Raw genomic sequence first — 27,640 nt, 5'->3', positions numbered from 1 at the left:
AAGGTATTAATTTTGTCTTTATTTTATGTCTAAACCAAAGAAAATCAGCCAAAAATACCTAAGAATAACATTAAAAGCCTTCGATTAGATAGGAAACATTGAAAATAGACGATAAAAGAAGATACCAGAATCCCCACATTTTGTAAGGTCCGCGGTCATGAACATTGGCCAATTTTTCAAGGTATGAATTTTGTCTTTATTTTATGTCTAAATCAAAGAAAATCAGCCAAAAATACCTAAGAATAACATTAAAAGCCTTCGATTAGATAGGAAACATTGAAAATAGACGATAAAAGAAGATACCAGAATCCCCACATTCTGTAAGGTCCGCGGTCATGAAAATTGGCCAATTTTTCAAGGTATTAATTTTGTCTTTATTTTATGTCTAAATCAAAGAAAATCAGCCACAAATACCTAACAATAACATTAAAAGCCTTCGATTAGATAGGAAACATTGAAAATAGACGATAAAAGAAGATACCAGAATCCCCACATTCTGTAAGGTCCGCGGTCATGAAAATTGGCCAATTTTTCAAGGTATTAATTTTGTCTTTATTTTATGTCTAAATCAAAGAAAATCAGCCAAAAATACCTAAGAATAACATTAAAAGCCTTCGATTAGATAGGAAACATTGAAAATAGACGATAAAAGAAGATACCAGAATCCCCACATTCTGTAAGGTTCGCGGTCATGAAAATTTGCCAATTTTTCAAGGTATTAATTTTGTCTTTATTTTATGTCTAAATCAAAGAAAATCAGCCAAAAATACCTAAGAATAACATTAAAAGCCTTCGATTAGATAGGAAACATTGAAAATAGACGATAAAAGAAGATACCAGAATCCCCACATTTTGTAAGGTCCGCGGTCATGAAAATTGGCCAATTTTTCAAGGTATTAATTTTGTCTTTATTTTATGTCTAAATCAAAGAAAATCAGCCAAAAATACCTAAGAATAACATTAAAAGCCTTCGATTAGATAGGAAACATTGAAAATAGACGATAAAAGAAGATACCAGAATCCCCACATTCTGTAAGGTCCGCGGTCATGAAAATTGGCCAATTTTTCAAGGTATGAATTTTGTCTTAATTTTATGTCTAAATCAAAGAAAATCAGCCAAAAATACCTAAGAATAACATTAAAAGCCTTCGATTAGATAGGAAACATTGAAAATAGACGATAAAAGAAGATACCAGAATCCCCACATTCTGTAAGGTCCGCGGTCATGAAAATTGGCCAATTTTTCAAGGTATTAATTTTGTCTTTATTTTATGTCTAAATCAAAGAAAATCAGCTAATAATACCTAAGAATAACATTAAAAGCCTTCGATTAGATAGGAAACATTTAAATCAGACGATAAAAGAAGATACCAGAATCCCCACATTCTGTAAGGTCCGCGGTCATGAACATTGGCCAATTTTTCAAGGTATTAATTTTGTCTTTATTTTATGTCTAAATCAAAGAAAATCAGCCAAAAATACCTAAGAATAACATTGAAAGCCTTCGATTAGATAGGAAACATTGAAAAAAGACGATAAAAGAAGATACCAGAATCCCCACATTCTGTAAGGTCCGCGGTCATGAAAATTGGCCAATTTTTCAAGGTATTAATTTTGTCTTTATTTTATGTCTAAATCAAAGAAAATCAGCTAATAATACCTAAGAATAACATTAAAAGCCTTCGATTAGATAGGAAACATTTAAATCAGACGATAAAAGAAGATACCAGAATCCCCACATTCTGTAAGGTCCGCGGTCATGAAAATTGGCCAATTTTTCAAGGTATTAATTTTGTCTTTATTTTATGTCTAAATCAAAGAAAATCAGCCAAAAATACCTAAGAATAACATTAAAAGCCTTCGATTAGATAGGAAACATTGAAAATAGACGATAAAAGAAGATACCAGAATCCCCAGATTCTGTAAGGTTCGCGGTCATGAAAATTTGCCAATTTTTCAAGGTATTAATTTTGTCTTTATTTTATGTCTAAATCAAAGAAAATCAGCCAAAAATACCAAAGAATAACATTAAAAGCCTTCGATTAGATAGGAAACATTGAAAATAGACGATAAAAGAAGATACCAGAATCCCCACATTTTGTAAGGTCCGCGGTCATGAAAATTGGCCAATTTTTCAAGGTATTAATTTTGTCTTTATTTTATGTCTAAATCAAAGAAAATCCGCCAAAAATACCTAAGAATAACATTAAAAGCCTTCGATTAGATAGGAAACATTGAAAATAGACGATAAAAGAAGATACCAGAATCCGCACATTCTGTAAGGTCCGCGGTCATGAAAATTGGCCAATTTTTCAAGGTATTAATTTTGTCTTTATTTTATGTCTAAATCAAAGAAAATCAGCCAAAAATACCTAAGAATAACATTAAAAGCCTTCGATTAGATAGGAAACATTGAAAATAGACGATAAAAGAAGATACCAGAATCCCCACATTCTGTAAGGTCCGCGGTCATGAAAATTGGCCAATTTTTCAAGGTATTAATTTTGTCTTTATTTTATGTCTAAACCAAAGAAAATCAGCAAAAAATACCTAAGAATAACATTAAAAGCCTTCGATTAGATAGGAAACATTGAAAATAGACGATAAAAGAAGATACCAGAATCCCCACATTTTGTAAGGTCCGCGGTCATGAACATTGGCCAATTTTTCAAGGTATGAATTTTGTCTTTATTTTATGTCTAAATCAAAGAAAATCAGCCAAAAATACCTAAGAATAACATTAAAAGCCTTCGATTAGATAGGAAACATTGAAAATAGACGATAAAAGAAGATACCAGAATCCGCACATTCTGTAAGGTCCGCGGTCATGAAAATTGGCCAATTTTTCAAGGTATTAATTTTGTCTTTATTTTATGTCTAAATCAAAGAAAATCAGCTAATAATACCTAAGAATAACATTAAAAGCCTTCGATTAGATAGGAAACATTTTAATCAGACGATAAAAGAAGATACCAGAATCCCCACATTCTGTAAGGTCCGCGGTCATGAAAATTGGCCAATTTTTCAAGGTATTAATTTTGTCTTTATTTTATGTCTAAATCAAAGAAAATCAGCCAAAAATACCTAAGAATAACATTAAAAGCCTTCGATTAGATAGGAAACATTGAAAATAGACGATAAAAGAAGATACCAGAATCCCCACATTCTGTAAGGTTCGCGGTCATGAAAATTTGCCAATTTTTCAAGGTATTAATTTTGTCTTTATTTTATGTCTAAATCAAAGAAAATCAGCCAAAAATACCTAAGAATAACATTAAAAGCCTTCGATTAGATAGGAAACATTGAAAATAGACGATAAAAGAAGATACCAGAATCCCCACATTTTGTAAGGTCCGCGGTCATGAAAATTGGCCAATTTTTCAAGGTATTAATTTTGTCTTTATTTTATGTCTAAATCAAAGAAAATCAGCCAAAAATACCTAAGAATAACATTAAAAGCCTTCGATTAGATAGGAAACATTGAAAATAGACGATAAAAGAAGATACCAGAATCCCCACATTCTGTAAGGTCCGCGGTCATGAAAATTGGCCAATTTTTCAAGGTATGAATTTTGTCTTAATTTTATGTCTAAATCAAAGAAAATCAGCCAAAAATACCTAAGAATAACATTAAAAGCCTTCGATTAGATAGGAAACATTGAAAATAGACGATAAAAGAAGATACCAGAATCCCCACATTCTGTAAGGTCCGCGGTCATGAAAATTGGCCAATTTTTCAAGGTATTAATTTTGTCTTTATTTTATGTCTAAATCAAAGAAAATCAGCTAATAATACCTAAGAATAACATTAAAAGCCTTCGATTAGATAGGAAACATTTAAATCAGACGATAAAAGAAGATACCAGAATCCCCACATTCTGTAAGGTCCGCGGTCATGAACATTGGCCAATTTTTCAAGGTATTAATTTTGTCTTTATTTTATGTCTAAATCAAAGAAAATCAGCCAAAAATACCTAAGAATAACATTGAATGCCTTCGATTAGATAGGAAACATTGAAAATAGACGATAAAAGAAGATACCAGAATCCCCACATTCTGTAAGGTCCGCGGTCATGAAAATTGGCCAATTTTTCAAGGTATTAATTTTGTCTTTATTTTATGTCTAAATCAAAGAAAATCAGCTAATAATACCTAAGAATAACATTAAAAGCCTTCGATTAGATAGGAAACATTTAAATCAGACGATAAAAGAAGATACCAGAATCCCCACATTCTGTAAGGTCCGCGGTCATGAAAATTGGCCAATTTTTCAAGGTATTAATTTTGTCTTTATTTTATGTCTAAATCAAAGAAAATCAGCCAAAAATACCTAAGAATAACATTAAAAGCCTTCGATTAGATAGGAAACATTGAAAATAGACGATAAAAGAAGATACCAGAATCCCCACATTCTGTAAGGTTCGCGGTCATGAAAATTTGCCAATTTTTCAAGGTATTAATTTTGTCTTTATTTTATGTCTAAATCAAAGAAAATCAGCCAAAAATACCTAAGAATAACATTAAAAGCCTTCGATTAGATAGGAAACATTGAAAATAGACGATAAAAGAAGATACCAGAATCCCCACATTTTGTAATGTCCGCGGTCATGAAAATTGGCCAATTTTTCAAGGTATTAATTTTGTCTTTATTTTATGTCTAAATCAAAGAAAATCCGCCAAAAATACCTAAGAATAACATTAAAAGCCTTCGATTAGATAGGAAACATTGAAAATAGACGATAAAAGAAGATACCAGAATCCGCACATTCTGTAAGGTCCGCGGTCATGAAAATTGGCCAATTTTTCAAGGTATTAATTTTGTCTTTATTTTATGTCTAAATCAAAGAAAATCAGCTAATAATACCTAAGAATAACATTAAAAGCCTTCGATTAGATAGGAAACATTTAAATCAGACGATAAAAGAAGATACCAGAATCCCCACATTCTGTAAGGTCCGCGGTCATGAAAATTGGCCAATTTTTCAAGGTATTAATTTTGTCTTTATTTTATGTCTAAATCAAAGAAAATCAGCAAAAAATACCTAAGAATAACATTAAAAGCCTTCGATTAGATAGGAAACATTGAAAATAGACGATAAAAGAAGATACCAGAATCCCCACATTTAGTAAGGTTCGCGGTCATGAAAATTTGCCAATTTTTCAAGGTATTAATTTTGTCTTTATTTTATGTCTAAATCAAAGAAAATCAGCCAAAAATACCTAAGAATAACATTAAAAGCCTTCGATTAGATAGGAAATATTGAAAATAGACGATAAAAGAAGATACCAGAATCCCCACATTTTGTAAGGTCCGCGGTCATGAAAATTGGCCAATCTTTCAAGGTATTAATTTTGTCTTTATTTTATGTCTAAACCAAAGAAAATCAGCAAAAAATACCTAAGAATAACATTAAAAGCCTTCTATTAGATAGAAAACATTGAAAATAGACGATAAAAGAAGATACCAGAATCCCCACATTTTGTAAGGTCATGAACATTGGCCAATTTTTCAAGGTATGAATTTTGTCTTTATTTTATGTCTAAATCAAAGAAAATCAGCCAAAAATACCTAAGAATAACATTGAAAGCCTTCGATTAGATAGGAAACATTGAAAATAGACGATAAAAGAAGATACCAGAATCCCCACATTCTGTAAGGTCCGCGGTCATGAAAATTGGCCAATTTTTCAAGGTATTAATTTTGTCTTTATTTTATGTCTAAATCAAAGAAAATCAGCTAATAATACCTAAGAATAACATTAAAAGCCTTCGATTAGATAGGAAACATTTAAATCAGACGATAAAAGAAGATACCAGAATCCCCACATTCTGTAAGGTCCGCGGTCATGAAAATTGGCCAATTTTTCAAGGTATTAATTTTGTCTTTATTTTATGTCTAAATCAAAGAAAATCAGCCAAAAATACCTAAGAATAACATTAAAAGCCTTCGATTAGATAGGAAACATTGAAAATAGACGATAAAAGAAGATACCAGAATCCCCACATTCTGTAAGGTTCGCGGTCATGAAAATTTGCCAATTTTTCAAGGTATTAATTTTGTCTTTATTTTATGTCTAAATCAAAGAAAATCAGCCAAAAATACCTAAGAATAACATTAAAAGCCTTCGATTAGATAGGAAACATTGAAAATAGACGATAAAAGAAGATACCAGAATCCCCACATTTTGTAAGGTCCGCGGTCATGAAAATTGGCCAATTTTTCAAGGTATTAATTTTGTCTTTATTTTATGTCTAAATCAAAGAAAATCCGCCAAAAATACCTAAGAATAACATTAAAAGCCTTCGATTAGATAGGAAACATTGAAAATAGACGATAAAAGAAGATACCAGAATCCGCACATTCTGTAAGGTCCGCGGTCATGAAAATTGGCCAATTTTTCAAGGTATTAATTTTGTCTTTATTTTATGTCTAAATCAAAGAAAATCAGCTAATAATACCTAAGAATAACATTAAAAGCCTTCGATTAGATAGGAAACATTTAAATCAGACGATAAAAGAAGATACCAGAATCCCCACATTCTGTAAGGTCCGCGGTCATGAAAATTGGCCAATTTTTCAAGGTATTAATTTTGTCTTTATTTTATGTCTAAATCAAAGAAAATCAGTCAAAAATACCTAAGAATAACATTAAAAGCCTTCGATTAGATAGGAAACATTGAAAATAGACGATAAAAGAAGATACCAGAATCCCCACATTCTGTAAGGTCCGCGGTCATGAAAATTGGCCAATTTTTCAAGGTATTAATTTTGTCTTTATTTTATGTCTAAATCAAAGAAAATCAGCCAAAAATACCTAAGAATAACATTAAAAGCCTTCGATTAGATAGGAAACATTGAAAATAGACGATAAAAGAAGATACCAGAATCCGCACATTCTGTAAGGTCCGCGGTCATGAAAATTGGCCAATTTTTCAAGGTATTAATTTTGTCTTTATTTTATGTCTAAATCAAAGAAAATCAGCTAATAATACCAAAGAATAACATTAAAAGCCTTCGATTAGATAGGAAACATTTAAATCAGACGATAAAAGAAGATACCAGAATCCCCACATTCTGTAAGGTCCGCGGTCATGAAAATTGGCCAATTTTTCAAGGTATTAATTTTGTCTTTATTTTATGTCTAAATAAAAGAAAATCAGCCAAAAATACCTAAGAATAACATTAAAAGCCTTCGATTAGATAGGAAACATTGAAAATAGACGATAAAAGAAGATACCAGAATCCCCACATTTAGTAAGGTCCGCGGTCATGAAAATTGGCCAATTTTTCAAGGTATTAATTTTGTCTTTATTTTATGTCTAAATCAAAGAAAATCAGCCAAAAATACCTAAGAATAACATTAAAAGCCTTCGATTAGATAGGAAACATTGAAAATAGACGATAAAAGAAGATACCAGAATCCCCACATTCTGTAAGGTCCGCGGTCATGAAAATTGGCCAATTTTTCAAGGTATTAATTTTGTCTTTATTTTATGTCTAAACCAAAGAAAATCAGCAAAAAATACCTAAGAATAACATTAAAAGCCTTCGATTAGATAGGAAACATTGAAAATAGACGATAAAAGAAGATACCAGAATCCCCACATTTTGTAAGGTCCGCGGTCATGAAAATTGGCCAATTTTTCAAGGTATTAATTTTGTCTTTATTTTATGTCTAAATCAAAGAAAATCAGCCAAAAATACCTAAGAATAACATTAAAAGCCTTCGATTAGATAGGAAACATTGAAAATAGACGATAAAAGAAGATACCAGAATCCCCACATTCTGTAAGGTCCGCGGTCATGAAAATTGGCCAATTTTTCAATGTATGAATTTTGTCTTAATTTTATGTCTAAATCAAAGAAAATCAGCCAAAAATACCTAAGAATAACATTAAAAGCCTTCGATTAGATAGGAAACATTGAAAATAGACGATAAAAGAAGATACCAGAATCCCCACATTCTGTAAGGTCCGCGGTCATGAAAATTGGCCAATTTTTCAAGGTATTAATTTTGTCTTTATTTTATGTCTAAATCAAAGAAAATCAGCTAAAAATACCTAAGAATAACATTAAAAGCCTTCGATTAGATAGGAAACATTGAAAATAGACGATAAAAGAAGATACCAGAATCCCCACATTCTGTAAGGTCCGCGGTCATGAAAATTGGCCAATTTTTCAAGGTATTAATTTTGTCTTTATTTTATGTCTAAATCAAAGAAAATCAGCCAAAAATACCTAAGAATAACATTAAAAGCCTTCGATTAGATAGGAAACATTGAAAATAGACGATAAAAGAAGATACCAGAATCCCCACATTTTGTAAGGTCCGCGGTCATGAAAATTGGCCAATTTTTCAAGGTATTAATTTTGTCTTCATTTTATGTCTAAATCAAAGAAAATCAGCCAAAAATACCTAAGAATAACATGCAAAGCCTTCGATTAGATAGGAAACATTGAAAATAGACGATAAAAGAAGATACCAGAATCCGCACATTCTGTAAGGTCCGCGGTCATGAAAATTGGCCAATTTTTCAAGGTATTAATTTTGTCTTTATTTTATGTCTAAATCAAAGAAAATCAGCTAATAATACCTAAGAATAACATTAAAAGCCTTCGATTAGATAGGAAACATTTAAATCAGACGATAAAAGAAGATACCAGAATCCCCACATTCTGTAAGGTCCGCGGTCATGAAAATTGGCCAATTTTTCAAGGTATTAATTTTGTCTTTATTTTATGTCTAAATAAAAGAAAATCAGCCAAAAATACCTAAGAATAACATTAAAAGCCTTCGATTAGATAGGAAACATTGAAAATAGACGATAAAAGAAGATACCAGAATCCCCACATTCTGTAAGGTCCGCGGTCATGAAAATTGGCCAATTTTTCAAGGTATTAATTTTGTCTTTATTTTATGTCTAAATCAAAGAAAATCAGCCAAAAATACCTAAGAATAACATTAAAAGCCTTCGATTAGATAGGAAACATTGAAAATAGACGATAAAAGAAGATACCAGAATCCCCACATTCTGTAAGGTTCGCGGTCATGAAAATTTGCCAATTTTTCAAGGTAATAATTTTGTCTTTATTTTATGTCTAAATCAAAGAAAATCAGCCACAAATACCTAACAATAACATTAAAAGCCTTCGATTAGATAGGAAACATTGAAAATAGACGATAAAAGAAGATACCAGAATCCCCACATTTTGTAAGGTCCGCGGTCATGAAAATTGGCCAATTTTTCAAGGTATGAATTTTGTCTTTATTTTATGTCTAAATCAAAGAAAATCAGCCAAAAATACCTAAGAATAACATTAAAAGCCTTCGATTAGATAGGAAACATTGAAAATAGACGATAAAAGAAGATACCAGAATCCCCACATTCTGTAAGGTCCGCGGTCATGAAAATTGGCCAATTTTTCAAGGTATTAATTTTGTCTTTATTTTATGTCTAAATCAAAGAAAATCAGCCAAAAATACCTAAGAATAACATTAAAAGCCTTCGATTAGATAGGAAACATTGAAAATAGACGATAAAAGAAGATACCAGAATCCCCACATTCTGTAAGGTCCGCGGTCATGAAAATTGGCCAATTTTTCAAGGTATTAATTTTGTCTTTATTTTATGTCTAAATCAAAGAAAATCAGCCAAAAATACCTAAGAATAACATTAAAAGCCTTCGATTAGATAGGAAACATTGAAAATAGACGATAAAAGAAGATACCAGAATCCCACATTTTGTAAGGTCCGCGGTCATGAAAATGGCCAATTTTTCAAGGTATTAATTTCGTCTTTATTTTATGTCTAAATCAAAGAAAATCAGCCAAAAATACCTAAGAATAACATGCAAAGCCTTCGATTAGATAGGAAACATTGAAAATAGACGATAAAAGAAGATACCAGAATCCGCACATTCTGTAAGGTCCGCGGTAAAGAAAATTGGCCAATTTTTCAAGGTATTAATTTTGTCTTTATTTTATGTCTAAATCAAAGAAAATCAGCTAATAATACCTAAGAATAACATTAAAAGCCTTCGATTAGATAGGAAACATTTAAATCAGACGATAAAAGAAGATACCAGAATCCCCACATTCTGTAAGGTCCGCGGTCATGAAAATTGGCCAATTTTTCAAGGTATTAATTTTGTCTTTATTTTATGTCTAAATAAAAGAAAATCAGCCAAAAATACCTAAGAATAACATTAAAAGCCTTCGATAAGATAGGAAACATTGAAAATAGACGATAAAAGAAGATACCAGAATCCCCACATTTAGTAAGGTCCGCGGTCATGAAAATTGGCCAATTTTTCAAGGTATTAATTTTGTCTTTATTTTATGTCTAAATCAAAGAAAATCAGAGAAAAATACCTAAGAATAACATTAAAAGCCTTCGATTAGATAGGAAACATTGAAAATAGACGATAAAAGAAGATACCAGAATCCCCACATTCTGTAAGGTCCGCGGTCATGAAAATTGGCCAATTTTTCAAGGTATTAATTTTGTCTTTATTTTATGTCTAAACCAAAGAAAATCAGCCAAAAATACCTAAGAATAACATTAAAAGCCTTCGATTAGATAGGAAACATTGAAAATAGACGATAAAAGAAGATACCAGAATCCCCACATTTTGTAAGGTCCGCGGTCATGAACATTGGCCAATTTTTCAAGGTATGAATTTTGTCTTTATTTTATGTCTAAATCAAAGAAAATCAGCCAAAAATACCTAAGAATAACATTAAAAGCCTTCGATTAGATAGGAAACATTGAAAATAGACGATAAAAGAAGATACCAGAATCCCCACATTCTGTAAGGTCCGCGGTCATGAAAATTGGCCAATTTTTCAAGGTATTAATTTTGTCTTTATTTTATGTCTAAATCAAAGAAAATCAGCCAAAAATACCTAAGAATAACATGCAAAGCCTTCGATTAGATAGGAAACATTGAAAATAGACGATAAAAGAAGATACCAGAATCCGCACATTCTGTAAGGTCCGCGGTCATGAAAATTGGCCAATTTTTCAAGGTATTAATTTTGTCTTTATTTTATGTCTAAATCAAAGAAAATCAGCTAATAATACCTAAGAATAACATTAAAAGCCTTCGATTAGATAGGAAACATTTAAATCAGACGATAAAAGAAGATACCAGAATCCCCACATTCTGTAAGGTCCGCGGTCATGAAAATTGGCCAATTTTTCAAGGTATTAATTTTGTCTTTATTTTATGTCTAAATAAAAGAAAATCAGCCAAAAATACCTAAGAATAACATTAAAAGCCTTCGATTAGATAGGAAACATTGAAAATAGACGATAAAAGAAGATACCAGAATCCCCACATTCTGTAAGGTCCGCGGTCATGAAAATTGGCCAATTTTTCAAGGTATTAATTTTGTCTTTATTTTATGTCTAAATCAAAGAAAATCAGCCAAAAATACCTAAGAATAACATTAAAAGCCTTCGATTAGATAGGAAACATTGAAAATAGACGATAAAAGAAGATACCAGAATCCCCACATTCTGTAAGGTTCGCGGTCATGAAAATTTGCCAATTTTTTAAGGTATTAATTTTGTCTTTATTTTATGTCTAAATCAAAGAAAATCAGCCACAAATACCTAACAATAACATTAAAAGCCTTCGATTAGATAGGAAACATTGAAAATAGACGATAAAAGAAGATACCAGAATCCCCACATTTTGTAAGGTCCGCGGTCATGAAAATTGGCCAATTTTTCAAGGTATGAATTTTGTCTTTATTTTATGTCTAAATCAAAGAAAATCAGCCAAAAATACCTAAGAATAACATTAAAAGCCTTCGATTAGATAGGAAACATTGAAAATAGACGATAAAAGAAGATACCAGAATCCCCACATTCTGTAAGGTCCGCGGTCATGAAAATTGGCCAATTTTTCAAGGTATTAATTTTGTCTTTATTTTATGTCTAAATCAAAGAAAATCAGCCAAAAATACCTAAGAATAACATTAAAAGCCTTCGATTAGATAGGAAACATTGAAAATAGACGATAAAAGAAGATACCAGAATCCCCACATTCTGTAAGGTCCGCGGTCATGAAAATTGGCCAATTTTTCAAGGTATTAATTTTGTCTTTATTTTATGTCTAAATCAAAGAAAATCAGCCAAAAATACCTAAGAATAACATTAAAAGCCTTCGATTAGATAGGAAACATTGAAAATAGACGATAAAAGAAGATACCAGAATCCCCACATTTTGTAAGGTCCGCGGTCATGAAAATTGGCCAATTTTTCAAGGTATTAATTTTGTCTTTATTTTATGTCTAAATCAAAGAAAATCAGCCAAAAATATCTAAGAATAACATGCAAAGCCTTCGATTAGATAGGAAACATTGAAAATAGACGATAAAAGAAGATACCAGAATCCGCACATTCTGTAAGGTCCGCGGTAAAGAAAATTGGCCAATTTTTCAAGGTATTAATTTTGTCTTTATTTTATGTCTAAATCAAAGAAAATCAGCTAATAATACCTAAGAATAACATTAAAAGCCTTCGATTAGATAGGAAACATTTAAATCAGACGATAAAAGAAGATACCAGAATCCCCACATTCTGTAAGGTCCGCGGTCATGAAAATTGGCCAATTTTTCAAGGTATTAATTTTGTCTTTATTTTATGTCTAAATAAAAGAAAATCAGCCAAAAATACCTAAGAATAACATTAAAAGCCTTCGATAAGATAGGAAACATTGAAAATAGACGATAAAAGAAGATACCAGAATCCCCACATTTAGTAAGGTCCGCGGTCATGAAAATTGGCCAATTTTTCAAGGTATTAATTTTGTCTTTATTTTATGTCTAAATCAAAAGAAAATCAGAGAAAAATACCTAAGAATAACATTAAAAGCCTTCGATTAGATAGGAAACATTGAAAATAGACGATAAAAGAAGATACCAGAATCCCCACATTCTGTAAGGTCCGCGGTCATGAAAATTGGCCAATTTTTCAAGGTATTAATTTTGTCTTTATTTTATGTCTAAACCAAAGAAAATCAGCCAAAAATACCTAAGAATAACATTAAAAGCCTTCGATTAGATAGGAAACATTGAAAATAGACGATAAAAGAAGATACCAGAATCCCCACATTTTGTAAGGTCCGCGGTCATGAACATTGGCCAATTTTTCAAGGTATGAATTTTGTCTTTATTTTATGTCTAAATCAAAGAAAATCAGCCAAAAATACCTAAGAATAACATTAAAAGCCTTCGATTAGATAGGAAACATTGAAAATAGACGATAAAAGAAGATACCAGAATCCCCACATTCTGTAAGGTCCGCGGTCATGAAAATTGGCCAATTTTTCAAGGTATTAATTTTGTCTTTATTTTATGTCTAAATCAAAGAAAATCAGCCACAAATACCTAACAATAACATTAAAAGCCTTCGATTAGATAGGAAACATTGAAAATAGACGATAAAAGAAGATACCAGAATCCCCACATTCTGTAAGGTCCGCGGTCATGAAAATTGGCCAATTTTTCAAGGTATTAATTTTGTCTTTATTTTATGTCTAAATCAAAGAAAATCAGCCAAAAATACCTAAGAATAACATTAAAAGCCTTCGATTAGATAGGAAACATTGAAAATAGACGATAAAAGAAGATACCAGAATCCCCACATTCTGTAAGGTTCGCGGTCATGAAAATTTGCCAATTTTTCAAGGTATTAATTTTGTCTTTATTTTATGTCTAAATCAAAGAAAATCAGCCACAAATACCTAACAATAACATTAAAAGCCTTCGATTAGATAGGAAACATTGAAAATAGACGATAAAAGAAGATACCAGAATCCCCACATTTTGTAAGGTCCGCGGTCATGAAAATTGGCCAATTTTTCAAGGTATGAATTTTGTCTTTATTTTATGTCTAAATCAAAGAAAATCAGCCAAAAATACCTAAGAATAACATTAAAAGCCTTCGATTAGATAGGAAACATTGAAAATAGACGATAAAAGAAGATACCAGAATCCCCACATTCTGTAAGGTCCGCGGTCATGAAAATTGGCCAATTTTTCAAGGTATGAATTTTGTCTTAATTTTATGTCTAAATCAAAGAAAATCAGCCAAAAATACCTAAGAATAACATTAAAAGCCTTCGATTAGATAGGAAACATTGAAAATAGACGATAAAAGAAGATACCAGAATCCCCACATTCTGTAAGGTCCGCGGTCATGAAAATTGGCCAATTTTTCAAGGTATTAATTTTGTCTTTATTTTATGTCTAAATCAAAGAAAATCAGCCAAAAATACCTAAGAATAACATTAAAAGCCTTCGATTAGATAGGAAACATTGAAAATAGACGATAAAAGAAGATACCAGAATCCCCACATTCTGTAAGGTCCGCGGTCATGAAAATTGGCCAATTTTTCAAGGTATTAATTTTGTCTTTATTTTATGTCTAAATCAAAGAAAATCAGCCAAAAATACCTAAGAATAACATTAAAAGCCTTCGATTAGATAGAAAACATTGAAAATAGACGATAAAAGAAGATACCAGAATCCCCACATTTTGTAAGGTCCGCGGTCATGAACATCGGCCAATTTTTCAAGGTATGAATTTTGTCTTTATTTTATGTCTAAATCAAAGAAAATCAGCCAAAAATACCTAAGAATAACATTAAAAGCCTTCGATTAGATAGGAAACATTGAAAATAGACGATAAAAGAAGATACCAGAATCCCCACATTCTGTAAGGTCCGCGGTCATGAAAATTGGCCAATTTTTCAAGGTATTAATTTTGTCTTTATTTTATGTCTAAATCAAAGAAAATCAGCTTATAATACCTAAGAATAACATTAAAAGCCTTCGATTAGATAGGAAACATTTAAATCAGACGATAAAAGAAGATACCAGAATCCCCACATTCTGTAAGGTCCGCGGTCATGAAAATTGGCCAATTTTTCAAGGTATTAATTTTATCTTTATTTTATGTCTAAATCAAAGAAAATCAGCCAAAAATACCTAAGAATAACATTAAAAGCCTTCGATTAGATAGGAAACATTGAAAATAGACGATAAAAGAAGATACCAGAATCCCCACATTTAGTAAGGTTCGCGGTCATGAAAATTTGCCAATTTTTCAAGGTATTAATTTTGTCTTTATTTTATGTCTAAATCAAAGAAAATCAGCCAAAAATACCTAAGAATAACATTAAAAGCCTTCGATTAGATAGGAAACATTGAAAATAGACGATAAAAGAAGATACCAGAATCCCCACATTTTGTAAGGTCCGCGGTCATGAAAATTGGCCAATTTTTCAAGGTATTAATTTTGTCTTTATTTTATGTCTAAACCAAAGAAAATCAGCAAAAAATACCTAAGAATAACATTAAAAGCCTTCGATTAGATAGGAAACATTGAAAATAGACGATAAAAGAAGATACCAGAATCCCCACATTTTGTAAGGTCTGCGGTCATGAACATTGGCCAATTTTTCAAGGTATGAATTTTGTCTTTATTTTATGTCTAAATCAAAGAAAATCAGCCAAAAATACCTAAGAATAACATTAAAAGCCTTCGATTAGATAGGAAACATTGAAAATAGACGATAAAAGAAGATACCAGAATCCGCACATTCTGTAAGGTCCGCGGTCATGAAAATTGGCCAATTTTTCAAGGTATTAATTTTGTCTTTATTTTATGTCTAAATCAAAGAAAATCAGCTAATAATACCTAAGAATAACATTAAAAGCCTTCGATTAGATAGGAAACATTTAACTCAGACGATAAAAGAAGATACCAGAATCCCCACATTCTGTAAGGTCCGCGGTCATGAAAATTGGCCAATTTTTCAAGGTATTAATTTTGTCTTTATTTTATGTCTAAATCAAAGAAAATCAGCCAAAAATACCTAAGAATAACATTAAAAGCCTTCGATTAGATAGGAAACATTGAAAATAGACGATAAAAGAAGATACCAGAATCCCCACATTCTGTAAGGTTCGCGGTCATGAAAATTTGCCAATTTTTCAAGGTATTAATTTTGTCTTTATTTTATGTCTAAATCAAAGAAAATCAGCCAAAAATACCTAAGAATAACATTAAAAGCCTTCGATTAGATAGGAAACATTGAAAATAGACGATAAAAGAAGATACCAGAATCCCCACATTTTGTAAGGTCCGCGGTCATGAAAATTGGCCAATTTTTCAAGGTATTAATTTTGTCTTTATTTTATGTCTAAATCAAAGAAAATCAGCCAAAAATACCTAAGAATAACATTAAAAGCCTTCGATTAGATAGGAAACATTGAAAATAGACGATAAAAGAAGATACCAGAATCCCCACATTCTGTAAGGTCCGCGGTCATGAAAATTGGCCAATTTTTCAAGGTATTAATTTTGTCTTTATTTTATGTCTAAATCAAAGAAAATCAGCTAATAATACCTAAGAATAACATTAAAAGCCTTCGATTAGATAGGAAACATTTAAATCAGACGATAAAAGAAGATACCAGAATCCCCACATTCTGTAAGGTCCGCGGTCATGAAAATTGGCCAATTTTTCAAGGTATTAATTTTGTCTTTATTTTATGTCTAAATCAAAGAAAATCAGCCAAAAATACCTAAGAATAACATTAAAAGCCTTCGATTAGATAGGAAACATTGAAAATAGACGATAAAAGAAGATACCAGAATCCCCACATTCTGTAAGGTCCGCGGTCATGAAAATTGGCCAATTTTTCAAGGTATTAATTTTGTCTTTATTTTATGTCTAAATCAAAGAAAATCAGCCAAAAATACCTAAGAATAACATTAAAAGCCTTCGATTAGATAGAAAACATTGAAAATAGACGATAAAAGAAGATACCAGAATCCCCACATTTTGTAAGGTCCGCGGTCATGAACATTGGCCAATTTTTCAAGGTATGAATTTTGTCTTTATTTTATGTCTAAATCAAAGAAAATCAGCCAAAAATACCTAAGAATAACATTAAAAGCCTTCGATTAGATAGGAAACATTGAAAATAGACGATAAAAGAAGATAGCAGAATCCCCACATTCTGTAAGGTCCGCGGTCATGAAAATTGGCCAATTTTTCAAGGTAATTATTTTGTCTTTATTTTATGTCTAAATCAAAGAAAATCAGCTAATAATACCTAAGAATAACATTAAAAGCCTTCGATTAGATAGGAAACATTTAAACAGACGATAAAAGAAGATACCAGAATCCCCACATTCTGTAAGGTCCGCGGTCATGAAAATTGGCCAATTTTTCAAGGTATTAATTTTGTCTTTATTTTATGTCTAAATCAAAGAAAATCAGCCAAAAATACCTAAGAATAATATTAAAAGCCTTCGATTAGATAGGAAACATTGAAAATAGACGATAAAAGAAGATACCAGAATCCCCACATTTAGTAAGGTTCGCGGTCATGAAAATTTGCCAATTTTTCAAGGTATTAATTTTGTCTTTATTTTATGTCTAAATCAAAGAAAATCAGCCAAAAATACCTAAGAATAACATTAAAAGCCTTCGATTAGATAGGAAACATTGAAAATAGACGATAAAAGAAGATACCAGAATCCCTACATTTTGTAAGGTCCGCGGTCATGAAAATTGGCCAATTTTTCAAGGTATTAATTTCGTCTTTATTTTATGTCTAAACCAAAGAAAATCAGCCAAAAATACCTAAGAATAACATTAAAAGCCTTCGATTAGATAGAAAACATTGAAAATAGACGATAAAAGAAGATACCAGAATCCCCACATTTTGTAAGGTCCGCGGTCATGAACATTGGCCAATTTTTCAAGGTATGAATTTTGTCTTTATTTTATGTCTAAATCAAAGAAAATCAGCCAAAAATACCTAAGAATAACATTAAAAGCCTTCGATTAGATAGGAAACATTGAAAATAGACGATAAAAGAAGATACCAGAATCCGCACATTCTGTAAGGTCCGCGGTCATGAAAATTGGCCAATTTTTCAAGGTATTAATTTTGTCTTTATTTTATGTCTAAATCAAAGAAAATCAGCTAATAATACCTAAGAATAACATTAAAAGCCTTCGATTAGATAGGAAACATTTAAATCAGACGATAAAAGAAGATACCAGAATCCCCACATTCTGTAAGGTCCGCGGTCATGAAAATTGGCCAATTTTTCAAGGTATTAATTTTGTCTTTATTTTATGTCTAAATCAAAGAAAATCAGCCAAAAATACCTAAGAATAACATTAAAAGCCTTCGATTAGATAGGAAACATTGAAAATAGACGATAAAAGAAGATACCAGAATCCCCACATTTTGTAAGCTCCGCGGTCATGAACATTGGCCAATTTTTCAAGGTATGAATTTTGTCTTTATTTTATGTCTAAATCAAAGAAAATCAGCCAAAAATACCTAAGAATAACATTAAAAGCCTTCGATTAGATAGGAAACATTGAAAATAGACGATAAAAGAAGATACCAGAATCCGCACATTCTGTAAGGTCCGCGGTCATGAAAATTGGCCAATTTTTCAAGGTATTAATTTTGTCTTTATTTTATGTCTAAATCAAAGAAAATCAGCTAATAATACCTAAGAATAACATTAAAAGCCTTCGATTAGATAGGAAACATTTAAATCAGACGATAAAAGAAGATACCAGAATCCCCACATTCTGTAAGGTCCGCGGTCATGAAAATTGGCCAATTTTTCAAGGTATTAATTTTGTCTTTATTTTATGTCTAAATCAAAGAAAATCAGCCAAAAATACCTAAGAATAACATTAAAAGCCTTCGATTAGATAGGAAACATTGAAAATAGACGATAAAAGAAGATACCAGAATCCCCACATTCTGTAAGGTTCGCGGTCATGAAAATTTGCCAATTTTTCAAGGTATTAATTTTGTCTTTATTTTATGTCTAAATCAAAGAAAATCAGCCAAAAATACCTAAGAATAACATTAAAAGCCTTCGATTAGATAGGAAACATTGAAAATAGACGATAAAAGAAGATACCAGAATCCCCACATTTTGTAAGGTCCGCGGTCATGAAAATTGGCCAATTTTTCAAGGTATTAATTTTGTCTTTATTTTATGTCTAAATCAAAGAAAATCAGCCAAAAATACCTAAGAATAACATTAAAAGCCTTCGATTAGATAGGAAACATTGAAAATAGACGATAAAAGAAGATACCAGAATCCCCACATTCTGTAAGGTCCGCGGTCATGAAAATTGGCCAATTTTTCAAGGTATTAATTTTGTCTTTATTTTATGTCTAAATCAAAGAAAATCAGCTAATAATACCTAAGAATAACATTAAAAGCCTTCGATTAGATAGGAAACATTTAAATCAGACGATAAAAGAAGATACCAGAATCCCCACATTCTGTAAGGTCCGCGGTCATGAAAATTGGCCAATTTTTCAAGGTATTAATTTTGTCTTTATTTTATGTCTAAATCAAAGAAAATCAGCCAAAAATACCTAAGAATAACATTAAAAGCCTTCGATTAGATAGGAAACATTGAAAATAGACGATAAAAGAAGATACCAGAATCCCCACATTCTGTAAGGTCCGCGGTCATGAAAATTGGCCAATTTTTCAAGGTATTAATTTTGTCTTTATTTTATGTCTAAATCAAAGAAAATCAGCCAAAAATACCTAAGAATAACATTAAAAGCCTTCGATTAGATAGAAAACATTGAAAATAGACGATAAAAGAAGATACCAGAATCCCCACATTTTGTAAGGTCCGCGGTCATGAACATTGGCCAATTTTTCAAGGTATGAATTTTGTCTTTATTTTATGTCTAAATCAAAGAAAATCAGCCAAAAATACCTAAGAATAACATTAAAAGCCTTCGATTAGATAGGAAACATTGAAAATAGACGATAAAAGAAGATAGCAGAATCCCCACATTCTGTAAGGTCCGCGGTCATGAAAATTGGCCAATTTTTCAAGGTAATTATTTTGTCTTTATTTTATGTCTAAATCAAAGAAAATCAGCTAATAATACCTAAGAATAACATTAAAAGCCTTCGATTAGATAGGAAACATTTAAACAGACGATAAAAGAAGATACCAGAATCCCCACATTCTGTAAGGTCCGCGGTCATGAAAATTGGCCAATTTTTCAAGGTATTAATTTTGTCTTTATTTTATGTCTAAATCAAAGAAAATCAGCCAAAAATACCTAAGAATAACATTAAAAGCCTTCGATTAGATAGGAAACATTGAAAATAGACGATAAAAGAAGATACCAGAATCCCCACATTTAGTAAGGTTCGCGGTCATGAAAATTTGCCAATTTTTCAAGGTATTAATTTTGTCTTTATTTTATGTCTAAATCAAAGAAAATCAGCCAAAAATACCTAAGAATAACATTAAAAGCCTTCGATTAGATAGGAAACATTGAAAATAGACGATAAAAGAAGATACCAGAATCCCTACATTTTGTAAGGTCCGCGGTCATGAAAATTGGCCAATTTTTCAAGGTATTAATTTCGTCTTTATTTTATGTCTAAACCAAAGAAAATCAGCCAAAAATACCTAAGAATAACATTAAAAGCCTTCGATTAGATAGAAAACATTGAAAATAGACGATAAAAGAAGATACCAGAATCCCCACATTTTGTAAGGTCCGCGGTCATGAACATTGGCCAATTTTTCAAGGTATGAATTTTGTCTTTATTTTATGTCTAAATCAAAGAAAATCAGCCAAAAATACCTAAGAATAACATTAAAAGCCTTCGATTAGATAGGAAACATTGAAAATAGACGATAAAAGAAGATACCAGAATCCGCACATTCTGTAAGGTCCGCGGTCATGAAAATTGGCCAATTTTTCAAGGTATTAATTTTGTCTTTATTTTATGTCTAAATCAAAGAAAATCAGCTAATAATACCTAAGAATAACATTAAAAGCCTTCGATTAGATAGGAAACATTTAAATCAGACGATAAAAGAAGATACCAGAATCCCCACATTCTGTAAGGTCCGCGGTCATGAAAATTGGCCAATTTTTCAAGGTATTAATTTTGTCTTTATTTTATGTCTAAATCAAAGAAAATCAGCTAATAATACCTAAGAATAACATTAAAAGCCTTCGATTAGATAGGAAACATTTTAATCAGACGATAAAAGATACCAGAATCCCCACATTCTGTAAGGTCCGCGGTCATGAAAATTGGCCAATTTTTCAAGGTATTAATTTTGTCTTTATTTTATGTCTAAATAAAAGAAAATCAGCCAAAAATACCTAAGAATAACATTAAAAGCCTTCGATAAGATAGGAAACATTGAAAATAGACGATAAAAGAAGATACCAGAATCCCCACATTTAGTAAGGTCCGCGGTCATGAAAATTGGCCAATTTTTCAAGGTATTAATTTTGTCTTTATTTTATGTCTAAATCAAAGAAAATCAGCCAAAAATACCTAAGAATAACATTAAAAGCCTTCGATTAGATAGGAAACATTGAAAATAGACGATAAAAGAAGATACCAGAATCCCCACATTCTGTAAGGTCCGCGGTCATGAAAATTGGCCAATTTTTCAAGGTATTAATTTTGTCTTTATTTTATGTCTAAACCAAAGAATATCAGCAAAAAATACCTAAGAATAACATTAAAAGCCTTCGATTAGATAGGAAACATTGAAAATAGACGATAAAAGAAGATACCAGAATCCCCACATTTTGTAAGGTCCGCGGTCATGAACATTGGCCAATTTTTCAAGGTATGAATTTTGTCTTTATTTTATGTCTAAATCAAAGAAAATCAGCCAAAAATACCTAAGAATAACATTAAAAGCCTTCGATTAGATAGGAAACATTGAAAATAGACGATAAAAGAAGATACCAGAATCCGCACATTCTGTAAGGTCCGCGGTCATGAAAATTGGCCAATTTTTCAAGGTATTAATTTTGTCTTTATTTTATGTCTAAATCAAAGAAAATCAGCCAAAAATACCTAAGAATAACATTAAAAGCCTTCGATTAGATAGGAAACATTGAAAATAGACGATAAAAGAAGATACCAGAATCCCCACATTTTGTAAGGTCCGCGGTCATGAAAATTGGCCAATTTTTCAAGGTATTAATTTTGTCTTTATTTTATGTCTAAATCAAAGAAAATCAGCCAAAAATACCTAAGAATAACATTAAAAGCCTTCGATTAGATAGGAAACATTGAAAATAGACGATAAAAGAAGATACCAGAATCCGCACATTCTGTAAGGTCCGCGGTCATGAAAATTGGCCAATTTTTCAAGGTATTAATTTTGTCTTTATTTTATGTCTAAATCAAAGAAAATCAGCTAATAATACCTAAGAATAACATTAAAAGCCTTCGATTAGATAGGAAACATTTAAATCAGACGATAAAAGATACCAGAATCCCCACATTCTGTAAGGTCCGCGGTCATGAAAATTGGCCAATTTTTCAAGGTATTAATTTTGTCTTTATTTTATGTCTAAATAAAAGAAAATCAGCCAAAAATACCTAAGAATAACATTAAAAGCCTTCGATAAGATAGGAAACATTGAAAATAGACGATAAAAGAAGATACCAGAATCCCCACATTTAGTAAGGTCCGCGGTCATGAAAATTGGCCAATTTTTCAAGGTATTAATTTTGTCTTTATTTTATGTCTAAATCAAAGAAAATCAGCCAAAAATACCTAAGAATAACATTAAAAGCCTTCGATTAGATAGGAAACATTGAAAATAGACGATAAAAGAAGATACCAGAATCCCCACATTCTGTAAGGTCCGCGGTCATGAAAATTGGCCAATTTTTCAAGGTATTAATTTTGTCTTTATTTTATGTCTAAACCAAAGAATATCAGCAAAAAATACCTAAGAATAACATTAAAAGCCTTCGATTAGATAGGAAACATTGAAAATAGACGATAAAAGAAGATACCAGAATCCCCACATTTTGTAAGGTCCGCGGTCATGAACATTGGCCAATTTTTCAAGGTATGAATTTTGTCTTTATTTTATGTCTAAATCAAAGAAAATCAGCCAAAAATACCTAAGAATAACATTAAAAGCCTTCGATTAGATAGGAAACATTGAAAATAGACGATAAAAGAAGATACCAGAATCCGCACATTCTGTAAGGTCCGCGGTCATGAAAATTGGCCAATTTTTCAAGGTATTAATTTTGTCTTTATTTTATGTCTAAATCAAAGAAAATCAGCTAATAATACCTAAGAATAACATTAAAAGCCTTCGATTAGATAGGAAACATTTTAATCAGACGATAAAAGAAGATACCAGAATCCCCACATTCTGTAAGGTCCGCGGTCATGAAAATTGGCCAATTTTTCAAGGTATTAATTTTGTCTTTATTTTATGTCTAAATCAAAGAAAATCAGCCAAAAATACCTAAGAATAACATTAAAAGCCTTCGATTAGATAGGAAACATTGAAAATAGACGATAAAAGAAGATACCAGAATCCCCACATTCTGTAAGGTTCGCGGTCATGAAAATTTGCCAATTTTTCAAGGTATTAATTTTGTCTTTATTTTATGTCTAAATCAAAGAAAATCAGCCAAAAATACCTAAGAATAACATTAAAAGCCTTCGATTAGATAGGAAACATTGAAAATAGACGATAAAAGAAGATACCAGAATCCCCACATTTTGTAAGGTCCGCGGTCATGAAAATTGGCCAATTTTTCAAGGTATTAATTTTGTCTTTATTTTATGTCTAAATCAAAGAAAATCAGCCAAAAATACCTAAGAATAACATCAAAAGCCTTCGATTAGATAGGAAACATTGAAAATAGACGATAAAAGAAGATACCAGAATCCCCACATTCTGTAAGGTCCGCGGTCATGAAAATTGGCCAATTTTTCAAGGTATGAATTTTGTCTTAATTTTATGTCTAAATCAAAGAAAATCAGCCAAAAATACCTAAGAATAACATTAAAAGCCTTCGATTAGATAGGAAACATTGAAAATAGACGATAAAAGAAGATACCAGAATCCCCACATTCTGTAAGGTCCGCGGTCATGAAAATTGGCCAATTTTTCAAGGTATTAATTTTGTCTTTATTTTATGTCTAAATCAAAGAAAATCAGCTAATAATACCTAAGAATAACATTAAAAGCCTTCGATTAGATAGGAAACATTTAAATCAGACGATAAAAGAAGATACCAGAATCCCCACATTCTGTAAGGTCCGCGGTCATGAAAATTGGCCAATTTTTCAAGGTATTAATTTTGTCTTTATTTTATGTCTAAATCAAAGAAAATCAGCCAAAAATACCTAAGAATAACATTAAAAGCCTTCGATTAGATAGGAAACATTGAAAATAGACGATAAAAGAAGATACCAGAATCCCCACATTTAGTAAGGTTCGCGGTCATGAAAATTTGCCAATTTTTCAAGGTATTAATTTTGTCTTTATTTTATGTCTAAATCAAAGAAAATCAGCCAAAAATACCTAAGAATAACATTAAAAGCCTTCGATTAGATAGGAAATATTGAAAATAGACGATAAAAGAAGATACCAGAATCCCCACATTTTGTAAGGTCCGCGGTCATGAAAATTGGCCAATTTTTCAAGGTATTAATTTTGTCTTTATTTTATGTCTAAACCAAAGAAAATCAGCTAAAAATACCTAAGAATAACATTAAAAGCCTTCAATTAGATAGAAAACATTGAAAATAGACGATAAAAGAAGATACCAGAATCCCCACATTTTGTAAGGTCATGAACATTGGCCAATTTTTCAAGGTATGAATTTTGTCTTTATTTTATGTCTAAATCAAAGAAAATCAGCCAAAAATACCTAAGAATAACATTAAAAGCCTTCGATTAGATAGGAAACATTGAAAATAGACGATAAAAGAAGATACCAGAATCCCCACATTTTGTAAGGTCCGCGGTCATGAAAATTGGCCAATTTTTCAAGGTATTAATTTTGTCTTTATTTTATGTCTAAATCAAAGAAAATCAGCCAAAAATACCTAAGAATAACATTAAAAGCCTTCGATTAGATAGGAAACATTGAAAATAGACGATAAAAGAAGATACCAGAATCCCCACATTCTGTAAGGTCCGCGGTCATGAAAATTGGCCAATTTTTCAAGGTATGAATTTTGTCTTAATTTTATGTCTAAATCAAAGAAAATCAGCCAAAAATACCTAAGAATAACATTAAAAGCCTTCGATTAGATAGGAAACATTGAAAATAGACGATAAAAGAAGATACCAGAATCCCCACATTCTGTAAGGTCCGCGGTCATGAAAATTGGCCAATTTTTCAAGGTATTAATTTTGTCTTTATTTTATGTCTAAATCAAAGAAAATCAGCTAATAATACCTAAGAATAACATTAAAAGCCTTCGATTAGATAGGAAACATTTAAATCAGACGATAAAAGAAGATACCAGAATCCCCACATTCTGTAAGGTCCGCGGTCATGAAAATTGGCCAATTTTTCAAGGTATTAATTTTGTCTTTATTTTATGTCTAAATCAAAGAAAATCAGCAAAAAATACCTAAGAATAACATTAAAAGCCTTCGATTAGATAGGAAACATTGAAAATAGACGATAAAAGAAGATACCAGAATCCCCACATTTAGTAAGGTTCGCGGTCATGAAAATTTGCCAATTTTTCAAGGTATTAATTTTGTCTTTATTTTATGTCTAAATCAAAGAAAATCAGCCAAAAATACCTAAGAATAACATTAAAAGCCTTCGATTAGATAGGAAATATTGAAAATAGACGATAAAAGAAGATACCAGAATCCCCACATTTTGTAAGGTCCGCGGTCATGAAAATTGGCCAATTTTTCAAGGTATGAATTTTGTCTTTATTTTATGTCTAAACCAAAGAAAATCAGCAAAAAATACCTAAGAATAACATTAAAAGCCTTCGATTAGATAGAAAACATTGAAAATAGACGATAAAAGAAGATACCAGAATCCCCACATTTTGTAAGGTCATGAACATTGGCCAATTTGTCAAGGTATGAATTTTGTCTTTATTTTATGTCTAAATCAAAGAAAATCAGCCAAAAATACCTAAGAATAACATTGAAAGCCTTCGATTAGATAGGAAACATTGAAAATAGACGATGAAAGAAGATACCAGAATCCCCACATTCTGTAAGGTCCGCGGTCATGAAAATTGGCCAATTTTTCAAGGTATTAATTTTGTCTTTATTTTATGTCTAAATCAAAGAAAATCAGCTAATAATACCTAAGAATAACATAAAAAGCCTTCGATTAGATAGGAAACATTTAAATCAGACGATAAAAGAAGATACCAGAATCCCCACATTCTGTAAGGTCCGCGGTCATGAAAATTGGCCAATTTTTCAAGGTATTAATTTTGTCTTTATTTTATGTCTAAATCAAAGAAAATCAGCCAAAAATACCTAAGAATAACATTAAAAGCCTTCGATTAGATAGGAAACATTGAAAATAGACGATAAAAGAAGATACCAGAATCCCCACATTCTGTAAGGTTCGCGGTCATGAAAATTTGCCAATTTTTCAAGGTATTAATTTTGTCTTTATTTTATGTCTAAATCAAAGAAAATCAGCCAAAAATACCTAAGAATAACATTAAAAGCCTTCGATTAGATAGGAAACATTGAAAATAGACGATAAAAGAAGATACCAGAATCCCCACATTTTGTAAGGTCCGCGGTCATGAAAATTGGCCAATTTTTCAAGGTATTAATTTTGTCTTTATTTTATGTCTAAATCAAAGAAAATCAGCCAAAAATACCTAAGAATAACATTAAAAGCCTTCGATTAGATAGGAAACATTGAAAATAGACGATAAAAGAAGATACCAGAATCCCCACATTCTGTAAGGTCCGCGGTCATGAAAATTGGCCAATTTTTCAAGGTATTAATTTTGTCTTTATTTTATGTCTAAACCAAAGAAAATCAGCAAAAAATACCTAAGAATAACATTAAAAGCCTTCGATTAGATAGGAAACATTGAAAATAGACGATAAAAGAAGATACCAGAATCCCCACATTTTGTAAGGTCCGCGGTCATGAACATTGGCCAATTTTTCAAGGTATGAATTTTGTCTTTATTTTATGTCTAAATCAAAGAAAATCAGCCAAAAATACCTAAGAATAACATTAAAAGCCTTCGATTAGATAGGAAACATTGAAAATAGACGATAAAAGAAGATACCAGAATCCGCACATTCTGTAAGGTCCGCGGTCATGAAAATTGGCCAATTTTTCAAGGTATTAATTTTGTCTTTATTTTATGTCTAAATCAAAGAAAATCAGCTAATAATACCTAAGAATAACATTAAAAGCCTTCGATTAGATAGGAAACATTTAAATCAGACGATAAAAGAAGATACCAGAATCCCCACATTCTGTAAGGTCCGCGGTCATGAAAATTGGCCAATTTTTCAAGGTATTAATTTTGTCTTTATTATATGTCTAAATCAAAGAAAATCAGCCAAAAATACCTAAGAATAACATTAAAAGCCTTCGATAAGATAGGAAACATTGAAAATAGACGATAAAAGAAGATACCAGAATCCCCACATTTAGTAAGGTCCGCGGTCATGAAAATTGGCCAATTTTTCAAGGTATTAATTTTGTCTTTATTTTATGTCTAAATCAAAGAAAATCAGCCAAAAATACCTAAGAATAACATTAAAAGCCT

The sequence above is a fragment of the Euprymna scolopes genome, chromosome 12, assembly GCF_053919585.1.
Source record: "Euprymna scolopes isolate OS-2025 chromosome 12, ASM5391958v1, whole genome shotgun sequence".
Taxonomy (NCBI): Eukaryota; Metazoa; Mollusca; class Cephalopoda; order Sepiida; family Sepiolidae; genus Euprymna; species Euprymna scolopes.
This window is presented reverse-complemented; position numbering follows the sequence as displayed.